General features: G+C 30.6%; 1 protein-coding gene across 1 annotated transcript in view; it reads right to left on the bottom strand.

Annotated features, from left to right (window-relative positions):
* The window catches only part of LOC140435069 (uncharacterized), a 70,385-nt gene extending 59,008 nt beyond the window's left edge, over positions 1-11,377 (bottom strand). Inside the window, exon 1 of the mRNA XM_072523761.1 lies at positions 11,065-11,377. The gene's annotated coding sequence lies outside the window, so the exon portion shown is untranslated. The remainder of the gene's footprint in view (positions 1-11,064) is intronic.
* Between the last annotated feature and the right edge of the window lie 2,378 nt (positions 11,378-13,755).

The following is a 13,755-nucleotide window of genomic DNA, read 5'->3' as shown; positions in this document are numbered from 1 at the left end:
AACCGCCGAATATCAACTCGCAGTGACAATTTAATTAAGGTAAAAATTTTTGGAGTAACTAGGGAAGTACGAGATATGAAAAGCCCATCAAAGATTTGGAGTTGTTTTTTTACTGAAGAGATTTTGCAAACCATTGTAGACAATACGAATATCTTTATTGAACTGTGTTCTTACAAGCTCAGTAATAAATCTGCAAAGAAAACAGACATTTTAGAACTTAGGGCACTATTGGTTTTTTTATATATAGCTGGGGTAACCAAAAATAACCACAGAAATGCAGAAGATCTCTTTAGGATAAACGGCTCACCGCCAGAGATTTTTAGATTGACAATGTCCCTTGCACGGTTCTAGTTTTTGCTCAGACACATCCGTTTTAATGATAAACGAACACGATTAGAGAGGCAAAAATATGACAAATTGGCAGCTGTGAGAGAATTCTTCGATTCGTTTAATTCAAATTTACCTAAACATTTTTCATTATCAGCATATACAACGGTAGACGAAAAACTGAAAGCTTTTCGTGGCAGGTGTGGCTTTAGGGTATATATGCCCAATAAACCTAATAAATACGATAATAAAAATATACGCATTAGTAGACGCAAAGTTTCCTTATACCGCAAATCTAGAGGTGTACGTTGGACAACAGCCACCTGGCCCATATAAAGTTGATACGAGCAATATTTCCCTCGTTCCTCGCCTCTACAGTCCTATATCTGGTTCTCACAGAAATGTAACAATGGACAATTTTTTTACGAGCCTCAGCTTGGCCGATCTTCTTTTGAACGAACATCATCTGACTATGATAGGCACTATAAGAAAAAACAAAAGAGAGCTTCCACTTCAATTTACTGATCCTAAGAGACCAGAAAAAACAAGTATGTTTGGTTTTAGAGAAAAATGTACGATTGTGTCATATATACCCAGAAAAAACAAAAACGTTATTTTACTCTCAACGATGCACCATGACGATTTGCTAGACGAATTAACGGGCAAGCCAGAAATCATCATTGACTATAATAAATCCAAAGGAGGAGTAGATTTAGTTGATAAAATGTGTGCCGCCTACAATTGCGCTCGAGCCACTCGCCGATGGCCTATGGTCATTTTTTATTCTGCAATGAATGTAGCTGGTATCAACTCATTTGTAATAAACACATATAAATCTAATGAGATAGATAAAACGCATAGAAGACATTTTCTAGAAGCTCTTGGTATGGAACTAGTAAACGATCATCTACAACGTCGATGTTTGAATAAACGTATTCCTAGATCAATTAGGTCAAGAATAAAAGAAATTTGCCATATTGAAGAAGAAATTGTTCCAGCCCCAAATCCACAACCTAATTGTCGAGGTCGTTGTTTTTACTGTAGTAGACAAAAAAATAGGCCAACCAGATATACCTGTCAAAAATGCCTAAAGTTTGTATGCTTAGAACACGCAAAATGCATTTGCTCAGACTGCCTACAAGCTGGTATTTCCGAAGACAGCACCGAAGATTGACTTATTTTCAAGTTATAAATTCATTCATGTATCTACTTTACGCAGCTCAAACATTTGTTTTTTGTTTATTCTTTGTTTAGTTTCTTAGAAATAAATGTTTTTTATTTGTTTAATTAGTGTTTTTGTGTTTTATACTACTCAAAATGAGAAAAAGATATATATGTTAACTTTTATTTTCAAAGCATGAGTTTAAATACAAATTATAATAAATTTGTGTGTAAATGTTTTTTTTTATCTATTTTAATTATAATTTAAAGAATCGGCGAGTTCTCAGACCGTTTTTCTATAAATATTTGTTTTTTGGACCTTTTCTAAATTTGCGGAGTGCTAGTCCGACGTTATACTTTATGTACCATCATGTCACGTTATCGCTGAAAGGTTAAATGGTTTGTGGTTGACTCAAACATAGGCCTCAGGTCATTTTTCGAATGATATTCAACAAAAAATTGATTTGACACCTTTCATTTTGTGATACTAAGAATAACGCAATATTGACAGTCTCCATCTCTTCCTAACTCCCCAACAACTCTCCTCAATAGCGAAATTCACTTCGCTCTTCCATAATGATGAAAGTCTTTTCCTTTGTCTTTTTTATCTAGAAATATAGGATAGTATTTTCTTTGAACATTGCTCATCGTCCTTCTTCATTGCATGTCCAAACCCTTGTATTAACCTTCCTTGAATTATTTTATTTGTAGTTTCTGTAAATTTGTATGTGTCTTCATTACTAATTTTCTGCATTCTTGAAATTCACATGAGATAATGATCGTATTATTTATATATGTATGATCACTAAAATTCCATGATTATAAAAATTTTATAGTAACATTTATAGTATAATAAAAATTTAAGATATTTAAGATAAAAATTATTTATAATTATATATTTATAAGCAACAAATTGTATTAAATTTTTTGCATTTTAAAGTTTTAGGTACTACAACAAACAATATTATTTACTATCTATAATGGGAATTAACCACAATTTCAGTTAAAAATACATTTATTTTGATGTTTCGATTTCCACTTCGTAAATCGGGGGAACTATTTACAAAGAGCCTATCTTAATTGTGAACTTATTGTTAAAGCTATATCTCGTAACTGTTGCATCGATAGGTTTCCCCATCACAATATCGGCTTTTAGCTCCTCGATTAGCTTTCTGTTGTCAGCGCCATGCATCTGGCTTATATGTCGCTGACTATGGATTAATCTGTGCATCACTGATCTGGCTTCGCTCTGTATAAAGATATGAAGTGGTGGTAGATTCAACAGGGCTTCCAACGATGCGGTATGAGTTGTTTCTAAGGTCCCCGTAATACACAAGCATGCTAGCCTTTGTGTATTACCTAGCAGCCTTATTGCTTCCATTTGCTGCGTCTTTGTCCACCACGTCACCGAGCCATAGGTTATCATGGGTCTAATAACCCTTGTATATAACCATATATACATATAAGATCCTAACAGAGAGGGACTATGCCCATAATCGAAAAAGAGGTATATCATAGATGGTATTTGTAGATAATATGTAAAAGAAGAAAAGGTGCTGAGCGGCAGAGATGCCTTAAGAGCTTTTGTATGAATGAGATATGTTGGTGTTGACTTCATTGCATCTAGAAAATTCGGAGAGCACTATTTAAAAAAAAAAAAAAAAATTCAAAACACTCAAAGGGTTTTCAGCAATAGCAATTAGATACAGCTATAATCTAATGTAGATCGTAAATATGCTCGGTAGAATGATAGAGCTGTTTGTACATCAATGTCCCACCATGTTTTTATTACTAGGTGAGTAAAAAAATGCTGAAAAAATCTTATACAGGCTTCTGAAGGTTCTAAAATATATATGAGTGATAGCTGATCACAAATCCTTGAAGACATACAGCTGATTTTGCTTTGTTTTTTTAACAATCTGAAAATTGAAAAAATCATTGTTTGCGTATAAAACGTTTCTTATACATTTTAGAGAAAAATGGTTCTAATAAGAGCTGCAGATCATATTAAAACATAGTTTTTAATTCCAAACTTTACAATCATTAGAACGACTTTATAAAGACTTTACAATCATTAGAACAGAAGAAGTGCAGGAATACTGCACGAAACGTTTTCTATTAAAAGATTGAAATAGTTTTTTCATTTTTTATTTTTCCCTGACCGATATCCTCATTGACAGCGTCGATTATTATTGAGCCGGGCTTTCGACATCCTCTTCGATTGTCTTCTTCAGGGCTTCCGAGGTCTCAGTCTCCTAAGCCCCCAGACACTACTACACCGATCAGTGTCATCAATCAATACATTACTCAGTATATTAGAGATATATTGAAACCGTCAGATGACAGTCGCTTTTATTACAGGGTCCTTTAATTAAGGACAAAATACTTTATGTCTAAAAGAGAGTTATTGCTAACATGTTAAAGAAATCTTTTATTTTGACAAATGACATTAAATATTTTTGAATAATATGAAAATAACCTCTGAATGCCTATAAGATCCTATTTGTAACTTATATACTTAATCCTAGATTAAAACTGAAAATAAGATCATTGTAAGGAGTAAAACGTTGAATTTAATGAAATTGTTATTTCAAGAACACTATCCATAATACGCATCTTACAATATGGAAGAACCATTAGAAATAGCTAGTTTACTAGCACTAATGATGAAGAAATAGAGTTGTTACTTATGAATATTATCGGTATAACGTAAAACAATAATCATGAGGATTTACTAATTGAGAATAATAATACTAAAAACAATATTCATTAAACAAAACAGAACATTATACACCATAGAACAAATTTGATCAAATATCCATATAAATAAATATAAGTGAAATTACACGTCTTTCTCCCTTCTACTCGTAATTTGACAGGTTACGTCAAAAGAGACCTTAAAATAAATATCTCTGGCCTTATTGAACTTAAATACAGGCGTTCTGTATTTAATTAAAGTACAAAAATAAAGGACGCAAAACTGCGCATGCGTTTATGCCAAAATAAAGTCCTTTTATTACAGGACGACATAAAACACCTCTTCCATAACTCTTTAGTATTAATGTTTGTATATAAATATAGAATGCTTTATTATATCTATTAGATGGAATTATATAAATATTTATAAGTGCTTTTGGGAATATAGTCTATATTATTAGCTTGTCTATATATTTGTGTTTATATATTTAATCAGCAAACCACGTATTAGTTTAATTAAAAATTTTTAAACTAAACGATCGCTTCCTTTGGTTACCGTTATAATTCGCATATTCTTTATATTAGATCTAGTTTACCATGGTCTAATTATAACAGTAAGTATGTAGCAATGATGGTCATTTGAATTCATGATAGAACCTAATAACTATGCTAGTTAATTACATGTGATTTACTTTTTAACTTACATAAATTCCTTATAAGTATTTTACAACGCCACTTAACAGTGAAAAAGTAAAAAAAGATAGCCATGATATATTTAGAAAACCGTATTTCCAACAAAAAAAGGATCTAAAGAGATCTAAATTTAATTTATTAATTTTTCTGATATCTATGAGCAGAACAACAGATAACGAACACACAGGATCGGACATTCTTTTCGAAGAAGGGATGCAGCAATAATAGGCCTTAAAAATGGAAAAGCTTGTGATCCAGATGAAGTTCAGTCAGAGATCATCAAACTCTTCGACGTAAACTTCAGGAAACAATTAATCATAATTTTGGTTGAGATCAGAATTTAAAATACCGAAAAAAAAGCAAGGGGTCACAAAGTGCAGTGATTACAGAACAATAAATTAGAATCGCTTGTTCAATTTTTTTTAAATCATTTATTATAGATTATACAAAACCTGCGAAGAATCAACACAAGTTGTAGTAAAACAAGTATCACCAATACAATTTGGTTTTCATTCAGCATACAAGTGCTATTTCAAAGATGTAGAGATATTAACTGAAATATATTTGATAAAGTTAATCATAAAACGATGATGGAAGTCCTGCAAGATAGTGGAATTAACGGCAAGTGCCTGGGTATAATCATGATCTATAATTATAGAAGAAATTAGCTTCTGTTAAAGTCAACAACGAAAAAACAAAGGAACTAAAAATTATGTGAGGTGTTTGACAAGGACTTCTCATATTCAACATGTATTTAGAGGGAATTTTACAGAAAGCCATAGAATTCACGGAAGGAAGAATACTATTAAATGGCGAACGAGTAAATAATTTCAAATATACGAATGACACTGTCATTATTACCGACTCTGCTCAAGCATTGCAGCTTTTAATGAACAAAGTAGCTGGAATTAGTAAGAAATATGATCTAGAAGTTAACACTAAAAAAAAAGAAAAGTCATAATAATTAGCAAAAGCAAGAATTGGAGAAGCGTAATTTAAAATTAATGAAAAAATAGTGGAGTATTAACATATACATATCTGTGTACATTAAAACAAACAATGACAACATTCCCATTAAATAAAATCAAAAATTGATAAAGCCAAAGCAGCTTCCATCCAAATGATCAAATTATTTAAAACACATAATCTGAATTTGAAATTAAAAATCAGAATGCTACGATGCTACATATTATCCATCGTGTTATACGGAGTAAAGTCTTGACTGAGGCAACAATAAAGTGGACAGACATGTGGACTTATGGAAGATTTATTAAAATTTCATGGATGGACAAAATATCAAATACAAGAGTACTCTAAAAACTTAATAAAGAAAGAGAAATAATATACGCAGTAAAACAGAGAAAATTGGAATATTTAGGTCACTTAATGAGAAATGAAAGCAAATATAAATTATTAAAATGCATTCTGCGATGAAAAGTTTAGGGCAAGGAGATGTCAACAGAAGACTAATATTATCAACATTTGATAACGGCTAGAGCATTTTAATTATTTATTTAAACACGTATAAATTAAATCTATTTAAATTAATTTATTAATAATAATAATTTATTTAATTTATTAAACGTAAATATATATACATAGTCCAGCAAAATATTGATAAGTTTTCCGATCTTTCAAACTATTCAATGAACTTGTCTCACTATATACTAGTGAATCGCACTAATTTATATTGTTACGGGGGCAAATTTTATGAGAATTATCTTACTTTTTCACTTATTTACATGGGCGAAGCATACACAATAAAAATGACCCCGGTAAGAATTTACTGCTGACATTTTACATGGGCCGTTTTTTATTCAATTTGTAGATTAGTCACCTTTAATTGAAAATTGTTAGACATAGTCTGCCATTTCAGTTCTCGTTATAGAGGAAGTACTGTAGTATGAAATAGCTCATCTAAAAGTTGAGGCAACTAAAAGTTTAAAATCGCGCTTTCGGCGATAGTTGTAGACAGACGAGGTAGTTTTAATAGACTAGAGAAATCAGCAAATAAAAAACCTTTTTCGTGACACTCTTTGATACAGGTATCTAACAACTTCTTTTGATACATTTGGTAATAACAATATGCAATAAACAAAATATGCAAAAGATTAAACTTTTTATATACTAAACCGCTATTTCATTTTAAATACTAAAGATGAAGACGGGCAAATTATATGGAAAAGTGACACAATTTTACTGAAAAAGTATAGAAAATCCTTTCGAATGAGTGTTTTTAAAGTTATTTTTGTTAAAAGGTAAAAGAAATAATATTATTTCTTTTACCTTTTGAAATGGACTCACACAAGCAACACATTCATGATTTATTTTTGTTAATTTTTTGTTTAGTTATTGTAATTAATAGCTTTTTTAAAAGTGCACAAAAATCTATAATTTCGCGTGACAATAGGGACATTACCACATGTATTCAGCTATAAAAATTTCAACAATGTTTCACTTAACAGTTACTGCAAAATTAAAATTGTTTATCCCAGAAAGTTTGTATCTACAACGTTATTATGTGTAAACATTGGAGAGAAAGCTTATTTTATCAAATTAAATCTTATGATTAAAAAAAATTATGTTAAATATTGTAAAATAGGTTTACAAAAGTATTGTGATTTTAAGTTTATACATAGTTAAAATAACTCAGATGCGTCAACATATAGGAAGTTAATTTTTTTATTCAAGATGTCGGTATTTTTACACGAATTTGAAAAAAAAATTCAATGTCCTACTACCCTTAGAACCCCAGTTAGGTTTTACCATTTTAAAAACTGAATTCATAAATTCAAAATAAAAGTCGCGATGTCTCTGGTTCTAATTAACGAAAATTAATGTTTTTTTTTAATTAGGGGTACCCTGTTGCAGAGATTAAAAAAATTCAATTAGTTAATTTGTGAATTGTTTATTTAACTGAGTAATTTGTATAAACAATTTAAAATAAATATTTATTTTACAAAATGTTCCAATCCAATCAATTGTCATCTTCAGTCAGTCATTAAATTTTTAAACTCAACATATAAGAACGAAATATACCAACAAATGGATGGATGTGTAGTGGGTGCAAGTATTTCTAATGTCATTGCTCAACTGATTCTGGAAGATTTAGAAGAATCTCTCATGGATCACATAGATTTTAATGTACCATTCTTTTACCGCTACATCGATGACTGTATCTGTGCTATCCCAACAAATAAAATGAACGAAATTTTAGAGAATTTATTAGTTACCATTCAAAACTAAATTTTACTATAGAAATTGAACAGAATAATAAAATAAATGTTCTAGATATCACCTTAAATCGCATTAATAACACAGTTAAAACTATGTGGTTTACAAAAGAAACATGGTCTTCACGGTATCTCAACTATAAATCCCAGCATCCATTCTCCCATAAGAAGTCTGTAATTATAAGTCCTGCTGAAAGATCTATAAAACTAACAGATCCAGAATACAGACCAACTGCAATAAAAAAAAAAGCAAAAAATGCCCTCCTAAATAATGCATATCCCGAAAATCTAATCGAAATTATTATCAAATCAAGACTAAATACATTTTACAACAATACCAATAACAATAAAACCAACAGTATCAAGACTACGTATACAACTCGTCCATATATAAAAGGTTTATCCGAACAAACTAACGAATCTTTTAGCCAAACATAACATAACAGTGGCTCACAAAGGCAACAACCTTTTAAATAAATATTTCACTAAACTAAAAAAAAACTTCAAAACTCATAAAATCAAATATATTGGGCAAACCAGTCAACTACTTCAATCCAGAATTCGCTCTCACAAATATGACAAGAAAAACATCACCGCGCTCACAAAACATGAGAATGAGAAAAAGCATAAATTTGACTTCGAAAGCATCCAAATTTTAAAAACCGAACTAAACAAAAAGAATAAAAAGAAATACTAGCGCCATCAATGGCAAAAAAGATACATAGACCCTTAATAAAATATATTTCAATTTGATTTAAATAATAATAAATATAACACCACAAAAACTCTAAAGTTATAACATATATCCACTTTACCTTTTTCGGAAACACCAACGATACGCCCATGTAAAAATAAATATATAGTATGGTTCAAGAGACTCCATAAAACTATATATATATATATATATATATATATATATATATATATATATATATATTCTTCTTCTTAGTCGTTAACCTGATGCAGGTATCGTGATATCATGAAGCTATTAGCTAAATTTCCCAATGTTCCTCCACGTTTTTCTATCTTCTGCCATTCTAGCACATTCTGACAATGGGGCGCCAATGGTAGCAACAATATGGTCCGTGTATCGTGTGGGAGATCTACCTCTATTTCTTTTGCCTTCTACTTTTCCCTGGATGGTAAGTTTTTCAAGACCATTTCTTCGAAGCACATGTCCAAAATAGCTTATTATTTGTTCTGATATTTGTGTTCTTAGTCTTTTCTTTATGTTTAGCTGGTCCAGTATGAATTCATTTGTTCTTCGGGCCACCCATGGTATTGTCAGCATTCGTCTCCAGCAGTACATCTCAAATACATCTATGTTCTTTTTGTCTTTCTCAGTAAGGGTCCAGCATTCCGATGCATAAGTAAAAACTGGAAAAACTAGACTTCTTACTAGTCTCATTTTTGTATCGGTAGTTATTTCATGGCTTTGTCAAATTTTTGTTAATTTTGCCATAGCGCTTTTTGCGATTGCTGACCGCCGCTTTATTGCTTCAGTACAGCCTCCTTTGTTGGTTATTAATGAGCCCAGATACACAAATTTATCTACAACAGCGATATTGTTTATCATGACCAGATGATTTTGATTGTTGTTAGCTCTGTCAATTATCATGATTCTCGTTTTATCTCTGGTTTTTTTAAGGCCCATCGTTAAGCTTACGTCTTCTATCCGTTGTAGCAGGTGAATCAATTCAGCTTCAGAACAGAAGGATAGTAGTATCATCTGCATATCTCAAGTTGCAAATCTTCTTCCCGCCAATGGTGATGCCACCGTTCCAGTCCTCAGTAGCTTTCCGCATTATCCATTCACCATAGATGTTAAATAGAATTGGGCTTAGTATGCAGCTTTGTCTCACGCCCTTTGTGACCCTGAAACTATCGGTTAGTTCCCCATTTATTCTAACTCTGGCATAATTGTTATTGTACAGGCTTTTAATTAGCAGTATCAGATGATTGGGGACTCCCATTTCAGACAAAACCTGCCACATTTTACTCCAGTTGACCAAATCGAAAGCTTTACTATAATCTATGAAGCACAAATATGTTGTGATGTTGAATTCTCTGGATTTTTCTACAATCTGCCGTACGTTTAAAATTTGTTCTCTAGTACCACGTCCGGGGACGAAACCTGCTTGTTCCTCCGCAATGTTAGGCAGTAAAAAGGGCTTTATCCTCTCGAGAATTATGTGTAAGAGTATCTTACTGCAATGCGCAATTAGAGCAATTGTGCGATAGTTGCTACATAAATCTTTCGCTCCCCTATATATATATATATATATATATATATATATATATATATATATATATATATATATATATAATCTTAGAGAGAGACTTATAACAAACTGTAGCAAGTAACTTAAAAAGTAAAAGGAATGTACTGACTATAGATTTGAAAAGTTTGACATTTGAGACTCAAAATAAAAACATGAAATTAGGCCAGAATATTTTAATGTAAAACTATAAATGGAAAAAGAGACATAAAAAACTTGTGCCTCTACAATTGATATTACCACAATCATCAGAAGTGTGGAACATAGACATAGCATTATTCACCAAAGAAATAATGAGAAATAAAATAATGCAAAAATTAGACTTGCAGCGAAAATCAATACAGAAGAGAAGGAAAGATACATATTTGACACATGAAAAATATTTAAAAAGTATAAACATAAAAGATCGAAAGAGGGATGTAAAAATTAAAATAAAGTGGAAAATATAAAAATGAGATATAAATAATAATGAAATATATAAAAGAAATCTGAAGTAGAATATTTATATCGTTATATTTTTTACTTTACAGAAATATCGTACAGAATTTTCTAATAATTGTATTGTAAATATGATATTGTAATTTTAGGACTTAACGCTTTAAGGTCTGTTGAACAAAATAAGCAACTAATTGAACTAAACTATTGAACTGTTGAACTAAATAATAAATTCTTACCTGCAAATATATTTTCTAAAAATAAAGTAAAAATTCTCCAAAATCCAAAAAAAATCACACCATAATTTAAATGAACACTACAATCGATGTAAATTCGAAGTAATTAAAACGAAGGGTCTTTAGTTTTAAAACTTTTTTAAATATCGGTTACCGTTACTTTTATCCTCGCGAGTATTTTTTCCGCCTTTTACTGATGCACGGCTCGGAGAAATGAAGACTCGGTAAGAACTTGACCTCCGGTATCAAGCACCCAGTCGAAGAACGAAAAACTGTCAACTAACGTTCACTTCGGTGGTTCAGTGAGATTGAAAACTACATAATTCAAAGACGAGCAGATACTCTTCACCGTTATTTTACAAGAAATTTGTAGTAAAAAAGGTTGGGGCATATATGGTTACTTTCTCTTATTGCATTACTTGCTTACGGTAATGGTAAAAAAAAGTTAGCAGATTTTGTATTGATTTGGAGTGAAAAAAGTAATTGGGTCATTCTGTATACAACGAAATCGCCTCTTTACCACATGTTTTCTTGTTATGATTAATAAGAGCCTTGATAATACAAAATAACGGAACTATCTCTCTGCAAAAACAACATCTTGATATTATATTTAGCAGTAACACAGATAATTTCGTTTTAAATTACCAAAAAATGTCGAATACTTAATAGATCTTCAATAAAGAAATTAAAATCTAGAAAGTCTTACAACTAAGCCAGCTAAATGATTATTTGATGAAGAAAGCTGCAGAAAAGGCAAGTTAACAAAAAACGCATCTATTAGATCCAAGATGTAAAATAACTAGCAATAATAAAAACAAGTCAACGTTTTTAGAACATATTGAGAATTGCACTCCATTATTTAAGGTCCTTAGTTTTTGCCGTCCAATTTCTAATACATTTCTCTTTAAGGTCATTTTCTGCTTTATCTAACCATCTTTTTTTTGGTCTTACTTTTCTTTTGTCATTCGACTCAGTATTTATTAATATCTTTGGTATTCTATCTTATTTCATTCTTTCTTAATCATCTCAACATTGATGGTTTTTTAACTCTAAATGAATGATGGCTCTTTAAAAAGACTCTCAGCATTAGGTTTTCTTCTTTTTTAACTTTTCCTCTTTGATACATCCAAAAATTCTTCTCAATATTTTCCTTTCCCATATATTTATTTTTTCTTCTTGTGTTTAGTTTAGCACCCATGTTTCGCTGTTGGTCTCAAAACTGTTTTGTATATGTATATTTTGGCTCGTCACGACACATTTTTAGATGTAAGGATTTTGTGTAAAGCTCCTGCCTTAACATTTCCATTTTGTATTCTTGTATCCAGATCAGAGTCATCTGTTCCGCTCTAATGTATATGTTAGTTCAAAGGTAAGTAAAATTCTTAATTTGTTCCAATTCTAGGGTATTTTCTACATTCACTTTGATCTTGAAGATTACCTGTTCTCTTAATTTGTTTGAGGTACCTACTGTAAATTTTGAGTAACTGCTGTAAATTTTACGTACCTACTTTTGTTTCTAAAAAATGGCTTTGGCAGAACCAATTACCCAGAATAATTTTTGTTTTTTTTTAAAGTCGACTGAATTTTAATTATTATTAATTGCAGATTTACAGTCAAAATTATCAGTAGTAATATCCCTAGGACATTGATAACAGACGAGATAATTTCATGACAATCGAAAGCTCGTTCCTTGGAAACAGCTGTTACCAAGCAACGAGTTGGAGAATTTTGTCATGAAATTAAGAGACATTCATCAATGTCCGAGGGATATTCGGCGGATAATTTTTCGAAAAAAAAATATATTTGTGACTGTAGGTTGTATTTCTGGGAATATTTTCTTTGATTAGCGCATTTATACTTTGAACATTCTCATTGCCGAAAAGTGACATTTTGAAATTTATTTGGATGAAGTTGTCAAACTCGATCGTGTTGTCATAGGAATTGAAAATTGCACTGAATGCAATTATCAGTCTAATGTTGACATGCTTGGGTGAAATTGTTCCACATGACACAAAATGACGAAATTTGAATAGTTGTTAGAACAGTCGAAAAATTATCTTATTAACAGAATTTTAGTATAAATATAATAATATAATATATAATTATATACTACATATTATATAACATAATATATATACTACATAATGTATACTACATAATTATATACTACATATTATATTATTATATACTACATATACCTAATATTATTTTTATAGCTACATAAATTTTATGTTGTTTTAGTTTTATTTTGTTTTGTTATTCTTTTATTATTTTATTGTTTTTTGTTGTTTTTTTTTTGTTTTTTTTTTTGGAATCTACTTTGATTTTTTTTCATTAATGAGTAGGCTAAATATTTCTGCTAGCCAGAATCGCAACATCATGCGCATAAGCCAATATTTAATAGCGTTTTGTTCTTAAAGTCCCTATTCTATTTAAATTGCTAACTAAACTCTTAAGATCCATTCTAGACTCAGAAAAAAGAGGGTTGTAGACAGAGGGCCTCCTTGCATTGAACCTTGTTTGGTTTGGAAACTATCTGAGAGCTTTTCGCTATATTTAATATTCATTGCTGTTTAACATTTCAACTGGGTTAATTAATTTTGCTCGGTATTTTTAAATATTTCAATAAATTCAGTAATTTTTATTGATTTACTAAATTATATGCTTATTTTTTTTATTTATTTGTTTAATGTC

This window comes from Diabrotica undecimpunctata, chromosome 2 (assembly GCF_040954645.1).
Source record: "Diabrotica undecimpunctata isolate CICGRU chromosome 2, icDiaUnde3, whole genome shotgun sequence".
In the NCBI taxonomy this organism is placed as follows: Eukaryota; Metazoa; Arthropoda; class Insecta; order Coleoptera; family Chrysomelidae; genus Diabrotica; species Diabrotica undecimpunctata.
This window is presented reverse-complemented; position numbering and strand designations above follow the sequence as displayed.